Source organism: Dendrobates tinctorius, unplaced genomic scaffold (genome assembly GCF_039654945.1).
Source record: "Dendrobates tinctorius isolate UK_male_01 unplaced genomic scaffold, ASM3965494v1 ptg000015l, whole genome shotgun sequence".
NCBI classification, from domain to species: Eukaryota; Metazoa; Chordata; class Amphibia; order Anura; family Dendrobatidae; genus Dendrobates; species Dendrobates tinctorius.
In genome coordinates, this window is record NW_027361683.1 from 41924820 (window position 1) to 41936201 (window position 11382).

Below are 11382 nucleotides of genomic sequence, written 5' to 3' on the forward strand. Positions count from 1 at the left end.
CCACCACTGTCTTTCGGGGCTTATGTACAGCATTCTATAATTACCCCCCTCTCCGGTTAATGCGATGCCACTCTCCTGCTTGCTTCTTCGCTCTACTGCACAGGCATACTTTTGTGTCGTGATGAGGATAGACCAAAGTCCAGAGGTGTGCATGCGCTGGTCCTCTCAGACCTTTCCTGGTGCTTGCTCACTGAGGGAATTTGTTCTGCCCTCAACAGTCCAGATAAGTACGGCTGAGCAGTAGAGCGTTGAGTCAAACTGGAGTGCGGCGGTGGTGCAAAAAGATGAGAGTGCCAGGACAAGGACCTGCAACTCCCATCTGATGTTACCGCCCCACGCAGTTGTATCTAATTTTTTTACTCTTGTGTTTATTTACAGCTTTCGTGTCAGACCAGGGTGTTAGCGACACCATTATAGAATGCTTCAGGTAAGAGCTGAAAGTCAGTGGTCATATCTTATAGCGGCCATAAATGCTGACAGGTTCCCTTAGATTTTTGTGGGACACTTCTAATAATCTTTTCTTTTCCTTTGCAGATTTCTGGCCACGGGGAGAGCTATACATCACTACACCTCCAATTTAGAGTTGGTAAATCCACCATCTCTCAAATTGTGAGGTGCACATGTAACGTGATCTGGCAGAAGTTGCAGCCCATGGTGATGCCTTCCCCAACCGAGGAGACTTGGCTGCAGGTCGCAGCAGGCTTTCAGTCTGTGGCCAATTTCCCAAACTGCATAGGTGCAGTTGATGGTAAACATGTAAGAGTGCAGAAGCCATCACGATCAGGATCACGCTTCTTTAATTATAAGAAGTATATTTCTGTGGTCCTGATGGCGGTGGCTGATGCACATTACAAAATTGTTGTCATTGACGTTGGTGCCTATGGCAGTGGAGCGCCCAGCGGGGCTGGGGGTACTCGGTACCGGGCCTTTCAGGCTCTTTCACAGGGGAAGTGTGTCACGGTGGTGATGATGACCCGGTCCGTGGCCCTGGGGGTCCAGTGTAAATGATGGATGTTCAGATGTAAGGGGAAGATGGTAGGAAAATGAATTAGGAAAAGGGGATTCGTGACGCCACCTGTGGTATTCGGCAATGCGGGTGTTAAGCCGACGCTGCTCTGCAGATCCTCTGGGATGGAGTTAGGGCAGCAGGGATGGTAAAGCTCTCCACAGGTAGAGCTGTGTCCCAGGGCAGTTGAGCCGGTGATGGTGATGTTGAGTGCGGTGTATGGCAGGCGAGATGTAAAAAGACAAAGGACACAGTTGGGTGCAGTTTCAAGGTCTTTACTCACAAGTTTCTTGTCACTTGATGACCCGCTTGGTACTGTCTCCTTCGGGTGAGGGGTCCAGCCAACTCCCAGGTAGATTGGGTTCACCTTTTCAGGACTCCTCTTTGTGTTAACCTTTCTAGGCCATCTCTCTGCGCTGTTCACTCCTCTCTCTCCTGCCCTGCGCCTTCGCACACAGTGTCCCCAAGCTGGCTGTCAGAGACACCGCACTGCACTTGCTCATAGAGCCAGTGCGCGTGTCCTGAGTACAGAAGCAGTGCTGAAAGTTACCTGTAGAGACGGGCAGCAGAGGTGACCATGCGTGCTTCAGGCTAATAGTGCCAGGGTCCAGTCAGCGCTGGAAAGTAAAGAGGCATAGGACCTGCGGACACTGAAACTGAATAGTCTGCACGGGACCTATGGTCATGTGACTGCAAGGGGGCGGGGCTTAGCGTCCTGTATTCAGATAGGACAGGGCACCATACAACAACTCAGAGTCAGGCAAAACAGAGGTCACAGCAGTACGGGCAAACGTGGTACAGGAGGGACAAACAGACGGGTAGTCAGACAGAGCCAAAGGCCATACACAAGAGGGCGACGTGGTACCAAGGGGACGAGCAGAGAGAAATCGTGTCACAAGCAGAGAGTCATACACGAGAGGTAGCGCAGTACAAGAGGGTCAGGCAGAACTCGTAACAGGGACAGAACCAGATCACAACCGAACAAGCAAGCAAGATATCAGGCACAAGGCACACGTATACAAGAGGTCACTTAACTCAGCCGAGGGCAGGAGTATAACTGACACCGGACCCAGGTCCAGTGAGCACTAAATAGCCTCCTGCTGCCAGAGAGAGGCAGCACAATTAACCCATAGTCTAACCAGGACGGGTCAAAGCGAAATCCCGTCCTGGATCATGACACTGGCAGCCACAGATCTCACCGAGCGACGAGGGTCAGGCCCTGGAATCCTCTACAGCCACCTTTGCCAGGAATGTGTACGGTTGTGGCCGAGGCACTTAAAGTTACCTCGGCCTCCAGCTTTCTATCTGAGCCTTATAGTACTCCACTAGTCTGAGGGGCCGGCTTCCTCACTGCGACCTGGTCCTCCCTTTCAGAATGCATGCGGGTCCCACGGTTGACTTAACTCATGATCCGTGCCCCAAGGACCCCTTCTCTTAGGAGCTTCCCTCTGGATGATTCTCTCACTGACTGAGACTCTCACTGTGTCAGTCCTGCTCCTCCGCTATCCTGTCACTGACTGACTAGTTTCTGGAAGGATGTCTTTACCTCAGAACTAGCTCCTCCCACCAACTGTCACCTTTCTCACTCTGATTGGATGCCTAACTATCACTCCACTACCTAAGCTCCTCCCACTCTACCTACCTTCTACACTAACCCCCACACCCTTTCCTAGCCAGTCTGGGATGAGGCCATCCTCCCGAAGGGTACGCCCAGGTGCCCTGACCAGCTAATGTGTGTGTTGAGTGCAGTGTTAGGAGTCCTGGGTGGTGATTCCTCCTTACCTGAGGGTGGGATACACCTCTGGATGAGATGCAGTACCTCTGTGGTGACCGAACCCTCAGGGGCGCCACATACCCCCTTCGTTAAACACAGCACGTCTGCGGGCTGGAACAGAGCAAAAACAGATTTTATCAGAAACATACAACATTTTGAACATGCATGTCAACAGGTAAATTCAATAACGCAACTTCCCTTTATGGGAGGCACACTTTCTTAAATGTTGCAAATAACTATTCTTCTTTAAATAGATACCTTGTAGATTCAAGTTAATAAAATACCATCTTTTCAATAAAAATATTCGTATTACACGTCAAAGATTCAACATTCAAATGTAAACATTTGGGTAACGCATTTGCATAGAACATTATTCTATCAAAGTTCAGTTCATCCTTTGGTGCGATGGGGGGACCCATCTGTAAACCCCAACGTAGGCCTTGGGCGGGCTACAAGGCATAGTTGACCTTTACTTTGGACCACGTTTTCAGCCACGCCAAACGGGTTTTTCTTCTGTGGCCTATTAAGGCACATTTAGAGGCCTGATGTAAAATCAAGATGGAGCACCTTAAGAAGTGCTAACTATTTACATTAATAGATTTGATCACCCATAGTTCAGTGACCCAATTGTCTCTGTAAACTTTTAAGAAGCGTTAATAAAGACACCTAACCAGGTGAACTTTTGCAAAAATCAAGAAATATTAATAAACATACCTAACCAGGTAAACTTTGCAACTATATACATTCACATTTTTTTTTTCCTCTGACTTCTTACATTCACTACTCCCTGGCTGGGACAGTTCTGTATGGAGAACTACACCAGTGATTAGTAGCTGTTCTGGGTGTACCACTGAGGTTTGGGTAGCCCGATCAAATACTATATTATAATGTGCCCATCCAGGTGTAGGGGCTGCGGGGACAGGAAGGGGACCTATCAGTGTATCCTCAGACCCGATGACTGGGTCAGCCGCAGCTGCTGTATTTGGTGGTTTGACCTGCTCTGACTCCCATCCTCCTACCATGGTTAGACACAGATCCTGGAGCTGGCTACTCAGCTCCTCTGCATAGATGGTTTTATTCTCTGCTCTCAGGCTATTGCCTCCTTCTGCATACCCTGCTGCTGCCATGTTTATTGTTCTTTCTCCTGTGTTCTTCCTGCTCACCCCTGACATTTTCCGGGGGCTGGCTTTCCTCAGCTCTTTATGCCTATCAAAGTAATACAGGAGGTGGGTCTTTCCTCCTGACAGACACCTTTGCATCACATGCTGATGTTGGTGGTGGGCGGGCATCATCTTTGCACTCACTCTCTGGCCCCGCCAACCGCAGCTCATTCCTCTCAGCTGGCTGTAATTTGATAAGCCCACACAACCTGTGAAGCAGCTATTTAACCAGCACTCAGTAACAGTGATGCAGTAACCAATGGCACAGTGAGGCGATGATTTAACAGCCTTACAAATTCACTATTACTCAATACAGATAATCCTTTTAGCAATACTACTGTAACACCTGCACAGGGAACTGTCAGAGCATCTACTGGCATGCTGGAGCTTACACACTGTAAGAAGAGTTTTGCAGTGGCTGTTAAACAGGGACCTACAGACACTAATCGTTTTTCTCCTGAGTGGCAGAAGACTACAACTCCCAGGGATCCTTGTTCCAGTGAGATGATAGAAGGGAGGAGGAGGGACTTGGGGGAGGATGCTGGGGAGAAAGTGAAAGTAAATGGTGAGAGGAGAAAAAATGTGGCTGCTGCTGGTTATGAGAGACAGAGCGGTGTGGATCTTGATTCCCCTAAGTTGCAGAGTGTGGGGGACCCCGCAGAGATACCTGTGTTGCTGGAGAGAGCAAAGATCCAGAGAGTCCGGCTGGCACTCCCATCAGATAAAGGTCTAAATCCTGCAGCTTCCAGCTGGAGTCCAAAGAATCCTCCAGTCATTAGAGACACAGTGAGTGCCCTTATGAGACTTGTGGTTCTATCAGCGCTATTTACAGTGAGTACAAGGTAACATAAACTATTGACATCAATGTTCATCTAAGTGCACCCACGATTGTTACTTTGCATGCCAACATCCGCGGAAACTGGGCCCCAACGTTTGGACTGAGTAAATACAGAAGAGGGGGACTTTGCCACGTTATATTTGCAGGGTTGGAGTTTAATTAGACGGTGATGTGTATATGACTTTTATAGAGCACAGTTAATTGCATTGTATGTTTATTCCTTTAAACCCACCTCAATTCTGCTTTATAGCAATAAATTTGTTAAACTGTTTTACTCCTGCTTCCTGAGTGTGTACTGAGCTGTGGCAGGGGTTTCCCGAATCAGCCCCTGGCAGAAGATAACTGTTCTTCTGCAGCCCAGAGACAGTGTCAGGATCCTAACAGCGCCGGCGTACAGCCTTCGCTGCGCAGGGACTCATCCGTAATGTAGGGGCCTCGGGGACAGGAACAGCTGGAAAGTACTGATGCACAGGACCTGAACTCTGTAGTTTTAGTAAGTAGGCACAGGACCTATGGTCATGTGACCGCAAGGGGGCGGGGCTTAGCGACCTGCTTACTGAGATGGTAGATCACTCAGAGTCGGGCAAACCGGAGGTCATACACGGTACGGGCAAACGAGGTACAGAAGGAATAGGAAGACGGGAGGTCAGACGAAGCCAAAGGTCATACACAAGAGGACGGTGCGGTACCAAAGGGATGAGCAGAGAGCAGTCGAGTCACAAGCAGAGAGTCATACACGAGAGGGTGGTGCAGCACAAGAGGGTCAGGCAGAACTCGTAACAGGGACAGAATCGGATCACAACCAAACAAGCAACAAGTTATCAGGCACAAGGCACACGTATACAAGAGGTCACTTAACTCAGCCGAGGGCAGGAGTATAACTGACACCGGACCTAGGTCCAGTGAGCATTAAATAGCCGCCCTCTGCCAGAGAGAGGCAGAAACAATTAACACCCTGTCTGACCAGGATGGGCCAAAGCAAAACCCCGTCCTGGATCATGACAGTACCCTCTACTCAATGGGGGGCCACCGGACCCCCAGGTCTCTCAGGGTATTTGGCGTGAAAGGCCCGAACCAACCGATCCGCATGAACCGATCGAGCAGGAACACACAAGCGTTCCTCAGGACCGTAGCCTTTCCAATGTACCAGATATTGGAGGGCATGACGGACCAACCTGGAGTCGACAATTCATTCCATTTCATACTCAGACTGCCCGTCTACCAAAACCGGTGGCGGGGAAGCTGATGATCCTTCCCCACCAGACCTCACAGGTTTCAAAAGGGCCCTATGGAAAACATTCGGGATCCGCAGAGATGGCGGGAGACGCAACCGAAAAGCCACCGGGTTAACTGCTTCGGTAATTTCATAGGGACCTATAAACTTGGATCCAAGCTTCACCGAGGGGACCTTGAGCCTTATATTCTTGGTGGATAACCATACCTTATCCCCAACCTGAAACACCGGTCCCGCGGATCATTTCTTGTCTGCAAAAAATTTAAATTTATCCTGAGCCTTTGTAATGTTACTTTGGACCTCCCGCCATACCTCCCCCAACCGCCAAATCGTCTCATCCGCCCCAGGACACCCAGAATTCAAACGAGAAAATTCTCCAAAATGAGGATGAAACTCATAATTGCAGAAAAAGGGAGATGTACCCGTAGACTGGTTAATGCGGCTGTTAAATGCAAACTCAGCGAACGGTAACACAGAACACCAATCATCCTGTCGGGCTGAGGTCAAGCAACGCAGAATTTGCTCCAGAGACTGATTGGTCGGCACGGTCTGCCCATTAGTCTCTGGATGATAAGAGGATGAAAAGGAAAGACCAATACCCAACCTCTTACAAAAAGCCCTCCAAAATCTGGAAACAAATTGTACTCCTCTATCAGACACCACATTCAAGGGTACCCCATGCAATCGTACCACATGCTCAACAAACAATCTGGACAATGTTTCCGCATTAGGTAAAGCTGCCAAAGGTACAAAATGTGCCTGCTTACTAAACCTGTCCACCACAACCCAAACGACAGTATTACCCTTTGAGGGGGGATGGTTGGTGATGAAATCCATGGACAAATGGGTCCATGGACTCTCAGGAATTGGCAGTGGTACCAATTCGCCGGCCGGCCGGTTATGGGGGGTTTTTGCACGGGCACAAACATCACATGCAGACACATATTCCCCAACATCAGAGGCTAACGAAGACCACCAGAATACTCTAGCAATGGCCTTCCAGGTAGCCGAGATCCCTGGATGTCCACCCAGAACTGAGTCATGGAACTCCCGGAGGACCTTGAGACGAAACTGAGCTGGCACGAAGAGTTTATCCACCAGCTTAGCCGGAGGTGCAAGAGACTGGGCTTCCCAACATGTTAGAAACACCTGCCACCACCACCCCAGGCTGAAGAATGGAGGATGGAGGTTCCGGGGGGGACACCGGATCTAGACTGCGTGACAAGGCATCAGCTCTGATATTTTTGGAACGGAAAAGTGATCGAGAAGTTGAATCGGGAAAAAAAAGTGACCATCTAGCCTGTCTGGGAGTGAACCTTTTAGCTGACTCAATGTAAGCTAGGTTTTTGTGGTCCGTAATCACGGTTATAGGATGGACAGCCCCCTCCAAAAAATGCCTCCATTCTTCAAAAGCCAACTTCACGGTCAGAAGTTCTCGATTCCCAACATCATAGTTTCTCTCCGCAGGGGAGAATTTCTTAGACAAAAAGGCTCAAGGTCTCAAATTGGTCAAAGTGGCGGGTCCCTGGGACAATACCGCCCCCACCCCCACCTCTGAGGCGTCCACCTCAACAATAAATGGTTCAGACGAGTCCAGTTGAACAAGAACCGGGGCAGACATGAAACATTTTTTCAAAAACTGAAACGCCGCTACCGCTGCGGCTGACCAATTCTTGATATCAGCCCCCTTTTGAGTCATGTCTATGAGGGGTTTAACCACCTGTGAGAACCCACTGTGAGAATCATATGGGAATAGTGGATGAGGGCAGGTATATCTCGCCCAGATACCTTTCCTATGTGGCCTAGTCTGGTCAGTATATCACCTGGTTACTAATGAATAATGGGAGGCGGATATAAAGGGATGCCAGGTGGTTGTGTGAGTGTCTCTGCCTGGGGAAACAGAGAGCCTGTCTGTGTGAGAGACACACGTGAATGAAAGCAGTGCCCACTGTAACTGTGGTTTGGCTGGACGGGAGAAGCCCCCCAGATGGTAATTAGGTTGTACCTTGTTTAGGTAGTGGACAGGCAAGGATTTGTTTTATGTTTTTTTCCTTTATGCATTGCTTTCACCTTTAATAAACCTGACTCAGTGTCAGTTATACCCGGACCCCGGTTGTGCCCCTGAGTTTCATGCTGAACTCACGTGACCTTTGACCCCAGAAAAGGCGATCCCGGAGTGTTTTATCACATTGTGGTGGGGAACGCGGGCATCACGTTGGAAGCATGAACATGGAGGATGTGGTGAAAGCGCTGGTACAGTCCACCACCATCCAGCAAGAAGCTAATCAGGTGATGATGGCCCAGCTGAAGGAGTTGGTGGACATGACAGCTACCGATCGTTCGCTTCTCCAGCAGGTGGCGCAGCGCCTGGCAAGCTTACCTGAGGTTAACCTGGAAGCCGAGTCGAGAGTGATTCACGTGAGTCGGTACTGGCAGAAGATGACGACCGAAGATGACGTTGAGGCATACCTGACCACGTTTGAACGGACGGCGGTGCGAGAAAAATGGCCGAAGGCCCGATGGGCCGGCCTGATTGCCCTGTTTCTTTCCGGTGAGGCCCAAAAGGCTTATTATGACTTAGAACCTGAAGCCGCGCAGGACTTTGACAAACTGAAAGCCGAGATCTTGGCTCGGCTGGGAGTGACGACCGCTGTCCGTGCACAGAGAGTGCATCAATGGACTTATCAGCCGGATAAACCACCGCGGTCACAGATGTTCGACCTGAGCCACGTGACGAAGAAGTGGCTACAACCCGAGGTGCTGACAGCGCCAGAGATAATCCAGAGAGTCATCATGGACAAGTACCTGAGAGCTCTACCGCCAGCCCTGAGGAAGTGGGTAAGCCATGGAAATCCTACGACGGCAGATCAACTGGTGGATCGGGTTGAACATTACTCCGTGGTGGAAGGACTCCGAGGCGACGCTACCCCTCCTCGTTCTTCATCATCTCCACGTGGAACCGGTAAGACTGTTCCAGGGAGTAGGGGAGAAGGAAAAATCCCTAAGACAGTGGGGGAGGAAACCGGGACTGCCCGCCATGCGAGGCCAAGAGTAACGAACTATGGTCTAAGCAAGGGGCCCGTTAGGTGTTTCCGCTGCCAAGAGATGGGCCACATTGCTGCGAACTGTCCGGTCACTACTGAACCCATGCAGTGCGACGTCACAGACTCTAAAAACCGCATGTCTATGGTTGCACGGGTAGTGAGTGTGAATGCCGGTCAAAAGGATGTGGAAAAACACTTGTGTGATTTAACTGTTGATGGCAAAAATGTGGTGGCATTGTTAGACTCGGGAAGAGTGGTGACTCTGGTGAAGGCCAGTCTGGTGTCAGCCCCGACTGGACCATCAGACAAATTTTCTGTAACGTGTGTGCATGGAGACACCTGTTCGTACCTCACCACGGTCATATGCATTACTACTTCCTATGGGTCTGTGCAACATAAAGTGGGACTCGTCCCTGCATTATTGCATGATGTTATCTTGGGCCGGGATTTTCCCCACTTCTGGCAATTGTGGGAGAATCAGTTGATGCCCCCCGGGTAATAGTGTACATGATTCTTCTCCCAGGGCGCGCGTGGGTCCCGAACCCCTGGAAGAGGTCCCCCCGGAAGACTCGGGGGAAGAGTCTGCTGGAAATGACCTGCAGTTCCCGTTTTCGATCATGGCGGGTGATACGGAGGAGACCAGGGAAGAGGAGGAGGCCGACAGCCGTCCACCTCCCCGTTTGCCGGATTTGGAAGTTCAGAAAGATGATGTGACGTCCGCCTGCAAGTCTGGGCTGCAGTAAGACAGCACCCCGAGCAACCCCAATACCCTTTACCCCTATACAGGGATCTGGATTTACAGCAGAGCCCAGGAGGCGCTGTCTGAATATGAGCAGCGGGCCAGAGCAGGACAGTCGCCAGAGAGGGGTAAAAAACGGGACCAAAAGCGAAGTCAGGAATCCGAGTCTTAACCAGGCGGGCAGCAAAGGTACAAAAACGGCAGGCAATAGCAGAGTCAAATTCAGGCCAAGGTCAGAGTCATAAACCAGGAGGACGGCAGAGGTACAGAATCGTTAGGCAGTAGCAGAGTCAGAAATCCAGGCAAAGGTCAGAATCAAAGATAGCAAATAACAACTAGCACACAGGGGAAACTAAGACTATATCTGGCGGCCTGCAAGATAGGCCCCAAGGTATTTGAAGGATCAGGCTATCCCTCACAGGCTCACAGTCTGATGACGCCATTCGGACTGCCCCCAGGACCAGGCCAGATGGTGATGCCTCAACCTTTTCATGACTGACAGAGGAGCGGAGCCTGCGCCCACCAGATGCCTGCGCAGGAGCCCCTTCTCTGTCACCACCACCAACGGGGAAACCACGGTGCCTCCTAGTGGCCGAGGCAGGAACAGCCATCCCCGAGTCTGACGGTGACGTGACCGCCCGGCGCCTCCCAGTGGTCGAAGCAGAAACAGCAGTCCCTGTGTCTGACGGCGACGTGACAGTACCCCCCCTTCTAAGAGGGGCCTCCGGACCCTCAAAACCAGGTTTGCTAGGGTGAAGGAGGTGAAATTTTCTAATCAGACCTTTGGCGTGGATGTCACTTGCGGGAACCCAGGACCTCTCCTCTGGGCCGTAGCCCCTCCAGTGCACCAGGTACTGAACGGTACCTCTCAGTAAGCGGGAGTCAAGAACACCCTGAACTTCGTATTCCAAGGTGCCCCTGACCAAAACTGGAGGAGGAGGGGACTGGACAGGATGGATTGGAGAGCGATACAACTTGAGGAGAGATTTGTGGAAAACATTAGGCAATTTAAAAGACTGAGGGAGTTTTAAACGAAAAGCTACCAGGTTAATCACTTCCAATATTTCATATGGACCAATGAATCTGGGACTCAGTTTGGCAGACAGCACTTTAAGCTTGATATTCTTGGTGGAAAGCCAGACCTTGTCCCCAACTCCCAGGTGCGGTCCCTTGGATCGCCGTCTATTTGCAGCCAAAGCTTGTCTAACCTGGGACCCCTTCAAGTTAGTGTTTACTTCCGACCAGATAGTCTTTAACCGATGTATAGATTTTTCTACCCCTGGAAGCTCGGACAACGTGGCCGAAAATGAACCAAAGCGTGGGTGCAGTCCGAGATTGCAGTAAAAAGGGGTAGTTTTGATGGACTCCTGGTATTGGTTGTTCAGGGCGAACTCAGCTAATGGCAGATGTTCCACCCTGTCGGATTGATGCTCTGATACGTAACAGCGGAGATACTGCTCCAGGGCCTGGTTGGTGCGTTCCGTTTGACTATTAGTCTCAGGGTGATAGGCAGAGGAGAAAGACAATTCAACACCTATGCGTTTGCAGAATGCCCTCCAGAACTTGGAAACAAACTGAGTACCCCTG